The 11,610-nt window shown below is 37.6% G+C and overlaps 1 non-coding gene across 1 annotated transcript; it reads left to right on the forward strand.

The window, feature by feature from the left end:
• The first annotated feature begins 4,280 nt into the window (after window positions 1–4,280).
• TRNAL-CAA (transfer RNA leucine (anticodon CAA)) lies at window positions 4,281–4,353 on the forward strand. The gene has a single exon. It is a non-coding gene; the product is annotated as a tRNA-Leu (tRNA).
• Window positions 4,354–11,610: the final 7,257 nt, after the last annotated feature.

The following is an 11,610-nucleotide window of genomic DNA, read 5'->3' on the forward strand; positions in this document are numbered from 1 at the left end:
TTTGATGGTATTTGTGTTCTTGTGATTGGCTTATTTCACTTAGCGCAATGTCCTCATGCTTCATCCATATTGTAGCATGTGACAGTATTTCCTTCCTTTATTAAGCCTGAATAATACATCATTCTATGTATATATCACATATTTTTTATTCATTCATCCTGCCATGGACATCTTGGTTGCTTCCACCTCTTGGCTATTGTGAATAGTGCTGCTGTGAACATGGGTGTGCAAATATCTCTTCGAGACCCTGTTTTCAATTTTTTCGGATACCCAGAAGTGGGATTTCTGGATCATATGGAACTTCTATTTTTAATTTTTTGAGGAACCACTATACTGTTTTCTATAGTACCATACAATATATAGTACCATACAATATATAGTACCATAGCATCATACAATCCCACCAACAGTGCACAATTTCCAGGTTCCAATTTTCCACAGCCTTGACAACACTTATTATTTCCTATTTTTTTGTTTTTGATAGCAGCCATTCTAATAGGTGTGAGATGGTATCTCATTGTGGTTTTGCTTTGCATTTCTCTGATGATTAGTGATGTTGCCCATTTTTTCGTATGCTTCTTGGCCATTTGTATATCATCTTTGGGGAATGTCTATGCAAGTCCTTTGTCCATTTTTAAATCAAGTTATCTGATTTTGTATTGCTGAGTTGTAGGAGTTCTTTACATATTTTGGATGTCAACCCCTTATCAAATATATGATTTGTAGATATTTTTTCCCATTTCATAGGGTAACTTTTCACTGTATATTTACAATTTTTAACTATATGGTATTGGCCTGTTTTTTTTTTTAATGTTATTTTTGACAAGCTTATTTGCTACTGTGGTTATACAAATATCATTGATATCTTTCCTTACTCCCACTTGCAATTCTTTCAATTGCAAGTCAAATTCAAACTAATTTAAGAAAAAATGGGGTGGGGAGGATTTAGTGGCTCACACTTCTAAATCTTAAAAAGGGAAGGGATGGAAGTGCCCTCAAGCATGACTGGACCCAGGGTGTAGAGTCCATCAGGTTCTTTCTTCTCTTTATTTCTTGGCTCTGCCATTTTTCCTGTGTGAGGCTCATTATCTAATGTTGGCATTTGTCATGGACTGGAGCCACAGGCAGCTCTGGCCCCAGTCAGCACAGAGAGCACAAGAATACATTCTCCTTGTAACAAAATTCAGATAACATAGAAACTCAAAAGTAAGTATTGTAAATCTGCTTTCCACAGCAGCTGAATCGCACAAATCCAGGGGGTGCCATTTCATCATAGTTTATGTGAAAGGCTATGCACTCCCCAGAGAAAAGTGTGTATTTGTATACCAAAGAGATCATCTCATTTTTGCCTGTACAAATAGCGCTCGAATTTTACCATCCATACTAGATATAGTCTCTTGGCTTGTCAGCCAAAGGGTGGGCATGTGCATGACCCCAAGCTAGGCCGATCAAAACTCTCTTTCCTGGGGCTTTCCTGGTGGCGCAGTGGTTGAGAATCTGCCTGCCAATGCAGGGCACACGGGTTCGAGCCCTGGTCTGGGAAGATCCCACATGCCGCGGAGCAACTAGGCCCGTGAGCCACAATTTACTGAGCCTGCGCGTTTGGAGCCTGTGCTCCGCAGCAAGAGAGGCCGCGACAGTGAGAGGCCCGCGCACCTCGATGAAGAGTGGCCCCCACTTGCCGCAACTAGAGAAAGCCCTCGCACAGAAACGAAGACCCAACACAGCCATAAATAAAAATAAACCCCCCCCCCAAAAAAAGTTAAAACAAAACAAAACAAAAAAACTCTCTTTCCCTGTAATTTGAATATTGGTTTGGAAAACGAAAACATTATATGAGTGTGTTCATCCTAAGAGTGGTAACATGAGGGGCCTACCACAGGTTTGCTTCTTGCCGGCTCTCTAGGGCTGTTTCTGTTTTTCCTGAGACCTGATTCTTCACATTTTCCTTAAGTCTCTGGGGGATCCCTAATTATTCAATAAACTCTTCCTGTTGTTTTCTTAAATTAGCCAATCAGTTTGTGTTGCTTGCCAGCAAAGAACCCTGACACGCAAAACTGTATATTTATATACAATATATTTTTTTGTTTTTGTTTTGCCATAAATGGGATTATACTATATGTACTGTCCTGCAACTTGATTTTTTTTTTTGACTTTTTTTTTCACTTAATTATATGCCTTGTAGATTTCTCCATGTCAATATTTCTATTTATCTACCTCGGTCTTCTAGATCTCTTTCTTGGTGTGTGTGTGTATGTGTTTAAACACTGGGGTCACTCTACACATATGGTTTGTTACCTTCTTTTTAAATTGGTAAGCTATCTTAATCATATTTCTATGCTCATATATGGACATAAGTTATGAGTTTTAATGGCCGACTACTATGCCATTGCCTGAGTATAAATTAATCTATTTACCACTTCCTTAATGGTGGCTATTTGGGTTGTTTATAATTTTTTTTGATAGTATTAAAAAAAAAAAGCAACAATGAACGTCCTTGAATAGACACATACTTGTGCATTTGTCCTGTTTTTCCTTAGGGTATATACCCAGAGCTAGCCCTGCTCATTTACAGTTGTATACATTAAAATTTTTTAAGTGATTAATTTTTAATAAATATATATGCACATGGTAAAAAGTTCAAACAAAACGAAATATTTAGAGTACCAAGTGGAGTTCATACTAGGAATGCAACACTGGTTTAACATTTAAAAAAGTAATCAATGTAATTCACCTCATTAGCAAAATAAAGGAGAAAATATGATCATCTCAATAGATAAAAAAAAAACATTGACAAAATTTGAAACTATATATTTATAATTTTGAAAAACCTCAGCAAGTCAGAAATGGAAGGGAACTTTTTCAATCTGCTACAGAGCATCTAAAACAATCCTCAGTTGGGACTTCCCTGGTGCCACAGTGGTTAAGAATCCGCCTGCCGGGACTTCCCTGGTGGCACAGTGGTTAAGAATCCGCCTGCCAATGCAGGGGACACGGGTTCGAGCCCTGGTCCGTGAAGATCTCACATGCCGCGAAGCAACTAAGCCCGTGCGCCACAACTACTGAGCCTGTGCTCTAGAGCCGGCGAGCCACAACGACTGAAGCCTGTGCACCTAGAAGCCTGTGCTCTGCAACAGAGAAGCCACCTCAATGAGAAGCCCACGCACCACAATGAAGAGTAGCCCCCGCTCGCCGCAACTAGAGAAAGCCCGCGTGCAGCAATGAAGACCCAACGCATCCAAAAATAAATAAATAAATAAATAAATAAATCTAAAACAAACTTCAGCTGACATTGTACTTAATGGTGAACTATTTTCTCCTAATAGTGGAAACAAGGCATAATGATTAGACAGAAGAAGTAAAACTGTTATTATTTGCAGATGACATGATTGTGCATGTAGAAAACACTATGGAATCTACCCAAAAAAGCCCTATTAGAGCTAATACATGAATTAGCTAAATGAATGAACTAATAAATGCAGATCATAAAATACAAGGTCAATATACACAAATCAATTCTATTTCTGTATACTCACATTAAGCAATTGCAAAACAAAAACAGCCTTTATAACAGCATCAAAAACACCATATGGAGGACGAAATCTAATGAAAGATATGTAATTTCTTTGAACTGAAAACTACTGAGAGTAGTTAAAGAAGATACAAATATGTATAGAGATATGTACCATTTTTAATAGATTGGAAGGCTAAAATTAAGATATCAATTCTTCCAAATTTTAGGTATACGTTTGATGAAATCCCAATCAAAATCCCAGCTAAGATTTATTTTATTACTTTCAAATTTATTTATTTTATTTTTGGCTGTGTTGGGTTTTCGTTGCTGTGCGTGGGCTTCCTCTAGTTGCGGCAAGCGGGGGCCACCCTTAGTTGCGGTGCACCAGCTTCTCATTGCGGTGGCTTCTCTTGCTGCGGAGCATGGACTCTAGGCGCACGGGCTTCAGTAGCTGCAGCACACGGGCTTGGTAGCTGTGGCTCACAGGCTCTAGAGCGCAGGCTCAGCAGCTGTGGCACACGGGCCCAGTTGTTCCGCGGCATGTGGCATCCTTCTGGACCAGGGCTCGAACCCGTGTCCCCCGCATTGGCAGGCAGATTCCCAACCACTGTGCAACCAGGGAAGCCCCTAAGATTTATTTTAAATATGAGTCTACTCTATATAATTCTATGTCAAAATTTTGAAAATCTGATGAAGAGAGAAAAGTATTATTTACCAAAAGAAAAAAAGACTCTAGGAAAAGATGAAAACCTAAAATACTGGGAGTTCCCTGATGGTCCAGTGGTTAGGACTCCATGCTTTCATTGCCAAGGGCACAGGTTCAATCCCTGGTCAGGGAACTAAGATCCCACAAGCCGTGCAGCACAGCCAAAAAACAAAACGAAATCAAAAAAACCTAAAACACCAATGATCACAGGAGAAATTGAGGTCCTTGTCAAAGAACTACTCAAAAAAGTGCTATGCACAGGTAGTTTCATGAAAAAATTCTTTCTAACTTTCAAGGAATCAATCATTCCTGTGCTATGTTTAAATTTTTTCAAGTATAAAAATGTATGAGTTGGGTTGTCTCTTTATTGTTGGTTTGTAGAAGTTCTGAATATATTACTGGATATCCATGTATTAAAGTACAATCATGGGCTTCCCTGGTGGCGCAGTGGTTAAGAATCTGCCTGCCAATTCAGGGGACACAGGTTCGAGCCCTGGTCCGGGAAGATCCCACATGCCGCGGAGCAACTAAGCCCGTGTGCCACTACTGAGCCTGCACTCAAGAGCCCGCGAGCCACAACTACTGAAGCCTGCGCGCCTAGAGTCCATGCTCCGCAACAAGAGAAGCCACTGCAATGAGAAGCCCACGCACCACAACGAAGAGTAGCCCCAGCTCGCTGCGACTAGAGAAAGCCTGCGTGTAGTAACAAAGACCCTACGCAGCCAAAAATAAAATAAATTAAATAAATTTTAAAAAAAAGTACAGTCATGTAGCGGAACATTTGCAATGGGTGTGAGCATAGGCACTATGGGTTGCCATTTCTCCAAATGTTTTGAAGAAGCCAATCTGAGAGAATGGATTGGACACACAGAAGGAGGCACTGACAAGAGGCTGAAGAGTGAATTCTGGAAAAACTCACATCTATTGTTCTAGTCCTTCATTCCTACCTTTTCTATAGTTGGTTATGTGAGCCAATACACTCCTCTTTTTGCCTTAGTTATTTCAATTTGTATTTGTCCCTTGCAACCAGAAGAGTACTAGTACAACAGTTATTTGAAACGGTGTTGTATGGCCCCAGCTGACATTTTGATTGCAGCCTTTTGAGAGACCCCAAGCCAGAACTGCCCCGTCAACCTGCTTTCAAACTCCTGATTCACAGGGACTGTAAGATAGTAATGTTTGTTTTAAAAAGATAATGTTGGGAGTTTCCTGGTAGCCTAGTGGTTAGGATTCTGGGCTTTTACTGCCGTGGCCCAGGTTCAATCCCTGGTCCTGGAATTGAGATCCCACAAGCTATGCGGCACAGCCAAAAAATATATATATATGTTGTAGAAATTTGTCTATTGACATAGAAAGATAGTTATGATATATTGCTGAACTGAAAAAGCAGGCTACAAAACAGCATATGTGGTATGATTAAATTTTTTAAAAATAAAATACATATGCAAATGTAACTATATAACTACAATGAAAAGCTCATGGGCGGCGCAGTGGTTAAGAATATGCCTGCCAATGCAGGGGTCACGGGTACGATCCCTGGTCCAGGAAGATCCCACATGCCACAGAGCAACTAAGCCCGTGCGCCACAACTACTGAGCCCACGTGTTGCAGCTACTGAAGCCCGCGCACCTAGAGCCTGTGCTCTGCAACAAGAGAAGCCACCGCAATGAGAAGCCCGTGCACCGCAACGAAGAGTAGCCCCCGCTCGCCGCAACTAGAGAAAGCCCGGGCGCAGCAACAAAGACCCAACGCAGCCAAAAATAAAAATAAAAACAAACAAACAAAAATGTTTATGGAAAGATAGATACCAAGACAGAAAAAGAGGTTGTCCCTGTGTGAGAGGATTTATTTTCATGTTCCTTGTCTTTTTGTTTATTTGTTTACATGTTTGTTTCCTGATTATTCTGTAATGAATGAAAGAGAATCTTTTTTTTGAAAAAATTGATAATGCTCAGTGTTTTAAGGGGGAGTGAAGCCACTGGCACTGCCTTTCTAAAAAGTAACTTTACATGTGCATTAAGAGTCTTAAAAAAAGTATGCACTTTTTGGCCTAGTAATCCTAATCTTTGGATTAGAATAAGATATTTCCTGTCTTAAGGAAATAACTAGTTCAATGCAGCAAAGATTTATGTTCAAGAATTTTCATCATATTCTATATTTTAATGAAATATTAGAAATAACCTTAATGCACAATAAAAGAATAATTGTAATTCCAATCAGAGCATCTTGGGCTACAATGACTGAGGAGTACTGGGCATTAGTGCCCAGGGACCAGGGACATGACACATCCTTCATAAAAAAGGATTGTCCTAACTTTCATTTCTGGAAAAATGGAGTAGGTGTACTTTTCCCTGTTGTTCTTTCTAAGTACAACTGGAAAGCCTGAACATTGTGAACAAACATAAGAAACACTTCCAAACTCATTGTATGTAGTCAGCATTACTCTGATAACAAAGCCAAAGACATTACAATAGATATAAAACTACTAATATCCCTTACGAATATTGATGTAAAAATCCTTGATAAGATACTAGCAAATAAAATTTAGCAGCATATTTAAAAGATTATACACCATAACCGGCTGAGATTTATTCCTGGAAGGCAAGGATGGTTCAACATATAAAAATCAGTTAATGTAATACACCATTTTTTTTAAATGAAGGGAAAAAAAAAACTACCTGATCACCTCAATTGTTGCAGAAAAAAGCACTTGACAAAATTCAATATCCTTTCATGAGAAAACACTCAACAAATTATGAATGAAAAGAAACTTCCTCAACATGGTAATGACCATAAATGCAAAACCCACAGCTGACATCATACTCATACTGACATCATACTCATATTCATAGTGGTGAAAGACTAAAAGCTTTTCCCTTAAGATAAGGAAAAAGACAAGGATTCCTGCTTTCACTACTTCTATTTCAACTTAGGACCCGAAGTCTTAGCCAGAACAATTAGATAAGAAAAAGATATAGAAAGCATTGAAATTGGACAGGAAGAAGTAAAAATATCTCTATTTGCAGATGATATGGTCTTAAATGTAGAAAACTCTAAAGATTATACACGCACGCACGTGCACGCACACACACACACACATGCAAACCTGTTAGAGCTAATAAGCTCAGCAAAGTGGCAGAAGAAAAAATCACTGCATTAAAATCAGTTGCATTCTACACACTAAAAGTTAATAATCAGAAAAGGAAATTAAGAAAACAATTCCATTTACAATAGCATCAAAAAGAATAAACTACTTAGGAATAAATTTAACCAAGGTGATGAAAGATTATAAGGAAAATTACAAAACATTGCTGAAAGAAATTAAACAAGACCTAAGTAAATGGAGAGACATCCCATATTCATGGATTGGAAGATTTAACATTGTTAAGATGACAATATTACCCAAAGTAATCTATAGATTCAATACAATCCTTATCAAAATTTCAATGGCATTTTCTGCAGATATAGAAAAACCTACCGTAAAATTCATGTGGAATCTTAAAGAAACCCAAGTAGCCAAAAAAGAACAAAGTTGGAGGACTTGCTCTTCCTAATTTCAACACTTAGTACAAAGCCACTGTAATCAAAACTCTGTGGCACTAGTATAAGGACAGACATATAGACCAGTGGAATAGAAGCAAGAGTCCAGAAATAAACCCTTGCATACATGGTTAACTGATTTTCTTTGTGGGTGCCAAGATCATTCAATGGGGAAAGGACAGTCTTCAACAAATGGTGCTGGGAAAAACGGATATCCACCTGCAAAAGAATTAAGTTGGACCCTTACTTTACACCATATACAAAAATCAACTCAAAATAGATCAAAGACTGTTTTGGATTGGGTGTTTTAAAATTTGAACTCAATATCCTTAATAGTTATAGGGCTATTAGAATTATTTCATATTGGGTGAACTGGAGTAGTTTGTGTTTTTTTTGTTTTTTTTTAAATTATTTTATTTATAGCTGTGTTGGATCTTCGTCTCTGCGCGAGGGCCTTCTCCAGTTGCGGCGAGCGGGGGCCACTCTTCATCGCGGTGCGCGGGCCTCTCACTATTGCAGCCTCTCTTGTTGCGGAGCACAGGCTCCAGACGCGCAGGCTCAGTAATTGTGGCTCACGGGCCCAGCTGCTCCGTGGCACGTGAGATCTTCCCAGACCAGGGCTCGAACCCGTGTACCCTGCATTGGCAGGCAGATTCTCAACCACTGCGCCACCAAGGAAGCCCTAGTTTGTGGTTTTTGAGGAACGGGTTCATTTCATCTATAAACTGTCGAATTTATGTGCATGGTATATTTCATAATGCTCCTTTATTTTTTTTATGTCTGCATTGTCTGTAGTTATATCCCCCTTTTCATTCCTAATATTGGTAAACTGTGTCTTCTCTCTTTTTTATAATTTAAAAACTTCCAAAAAAATATTTCCAGGCCCAGATGGAAATCAAACATTTAAAGAAAAATTAACACCAATTCTAGATAATCTCTTCCAGCAAATACAAGAGGAGAAAACACTTCCCAATTAATTTTATGAAGCTAGTATTATCCTGATACCAAAACCAGAAAAGACAGTATAAAAAAGAAAACTGTAGACCAATATCCCTCATGAATACATACACAAAAGTCCTTAACAAAATATTAGCAAATAGAATTCAGCAATATATAAAAATAATTATACATCATGACCCAGTGGAATTTATTCCAGGCATGCAAGGCTGATTCAATATGTGAAAATCAATCAATGTAATCTACCATATTAACAGGTTAAAGAAGAAAAATCACATGATCATAACAATTGCTACAGAAAATCAATGAAGAAATACTATACTCTGTCATGATAAAAACTCACAAAAATAGAAATAGAGGAGAACTTCTTCAACCTGAAAAAGTATCTGTGAAAACTCTACAGCTAACATTGAAAGTCTAAATGGGGAATTGCCTGGCGGTCCATGGTTAGGACACAGTGCTTTCACTGCCGGGTCCCAGATTCAATCTCTGGTCAGGGAACTAAGATCCTGCAAGCCACATGGTGCAGCCAAGACAGACAGAAAGCAAGCAAGCAAGCAAGCAAGCAAGCAAGTCTGAATGCTTTCCTCCAAATACTGGGAACAAATTAAGAATGTCTGCTCTTATCACTCTTATTCAACATAGGGTTGGAAGGGCAACAGGCAAGAAAAAGAAATAAAAGGCACATAGATTGTAAATGAAGAAATAAAAATGTCCTGATTTCAGATGACATGATTGCACAGAAAATACCAAGGATTCTCTAAAGAAAACCTCCTGGAACTGATCAGTGACTTTAGCAAAATTTCAGGATAAATGATAAACATACAAAAATCAATTCTATTTCCATATACTAACAATGAACATGTGGTAACCAAAATAAAAAGTACAGTGCATGTATAATCACTCAAAAAACATGAAATACTTAGATGTAAATCTAACAAAATGTGTACAGAACTTATGTATTGAAAACTACAAACTGTTGATGGAAGAAAGACCTAAAGAGGAGAGACATATGGTATTCATTATTTGGAAGATTCAATGTAGTAAAGATGTCTGTTCTCTTCAACTGATATACAGGCTTCATGCAACTATTGATACTATTAAATTCCATCAAGTTTTTGTGTAGGTATACACAAGATTTTTCCACAAGTTATATGGAAAGGCAGAGGAACTAGAAGAGCTAAAACAATCTTGAAAAAGTAGAATCAAGTAGGAGGAATAACTCTTCTCAATGCTATATTTTATCATATAACTGCAGTAATCAAGACTGTATACTGTTGGTGGATTGGTGAAGAGATAGACACATAGGTCAGTGGGATAGAATAAAGAACCCAGAAAGAGACTCACACAAATATGCCCAACTGGTTACTGAGAAAGGTGTGAAAAACAATTCAGTGGAGGAAAGATAGCCTTTTCAATAAATGGTACTGGAGAAATTGGACATCCATAGTCAAAAAAAAAAAAGATTCTCAACCTAAGTCTCACACAAAAATTAACTTGAAATGGATCGCAGATTTAAATGTAAAACTAGTAATTTCAGAAAAGAAAAAACCAGGGGAAAATCTTTGAGATCTAGGGGTAAGCAGAGGTCTTGGATTTGACACCAAATGCTCAGTTTATAAAAGGGAACATTGATAAATTGAACTTCATCAGAATTAAAAACTTTTTTTTCTGCAAAAGATCCTGTTAAGAGCATGAAAATATAAGCTATGGACTGTGAGAAAATATTTGCAAACCACATGTCCAACAAAGGACTAGTATCTAGAATATAGGAAGAAATCTTAACACTCAACAATAAAAAACAAACAAACCAATTAGAAAGTAGGCAAAAGACACAAAGAACCATTTTACTAAAAAGGATATACAGATGGCAAATAAGCACATGAAAAGATGTTCAACATCATTACCCATTACGTAACTGCAAATTATAACCACAATGAGATATCACAAAAACTTATAAAAATGGCTAAAATAAAAACTAGTGGCAACACCAAATGCTGGCAAGGATTTGGAAAAATGGATTGCTCATACATTGCTAGTAAAATAGTAGAGCCACTCTGGAAAACAATCTGGCATTTTTTTATGAAACTAAACATGCAACTACCATGTGATACAGCAATTGCACTCCTGGGCAGTTATCCCAGCAAAATGAAAACAATGAAAATTAAGAGAAATGAAAACATGTTCACAGGAATACATCGACACAAATGTTCATAGCAGCTTAATTAGTAATCACACCAAACTGGAAACAACCAGATGCCCTTTAACAGGTGAATAGTTCAACTATGTTACCTCCATACCATGGAGTAGTACTCAGAAATAAAAAGGAATGAATTATTGAATACATACAACAATTTAGATCAATCTCCAGAGAATTATTCTAAGTGAGAAAAAACCCCAATCGCTAAAGGATTGGATTATATACTACTTGATTCCATTTATATAACACTCTTAAATTGACAGTTAAGGGAAGTAGCTGTGGCTAAAAAAGAGCAACATGGAGGATCCTCCCATTGATGGAAATGTATCAATGTCAATATCCTAGCTGTGATATTGTACTATAGTTTTGCAAGATGTTACCACTGGGGTAGGGGGTAATGGTGTAATGGATCTCTCTATTATTTCTTACAACTATATGTCAATCTACAGTTATCGCAAGATAAAAAGTTTAATAAAAATTAAAAAAAAAAGGATTGTTCCATCCAAAATGCCGAGTGTGGCCTTGGGAGAAACACTAAAACAATAGGCTATTTAGCAACCATTAAAAATTGTGTTTCTGAAGACTACTTAATGACATGGGAAATTGTTGATTTTTAACCTTCAACTAAAAACTATTAAGATTCAAAACTTCACTTAAACTAAGATCCTGATTTTGTGAAAAATATTGACTTAA

Source organism: Eschrichtius robustus, chromosome 20, assembly GCF_028021215.1.
Source record: "Eschrichtius robustus isolate mEscRob2 chromosome 20, mEscRob2.pri, whole genome shotgun sequence".
NCBI classification, from domain to species: Eukaryota; Metazoa; Chordata; class Mammalia; order Artiodactyla; family Eschrichtiidae; genus Eschrichtius; species Eschrichtius robustus.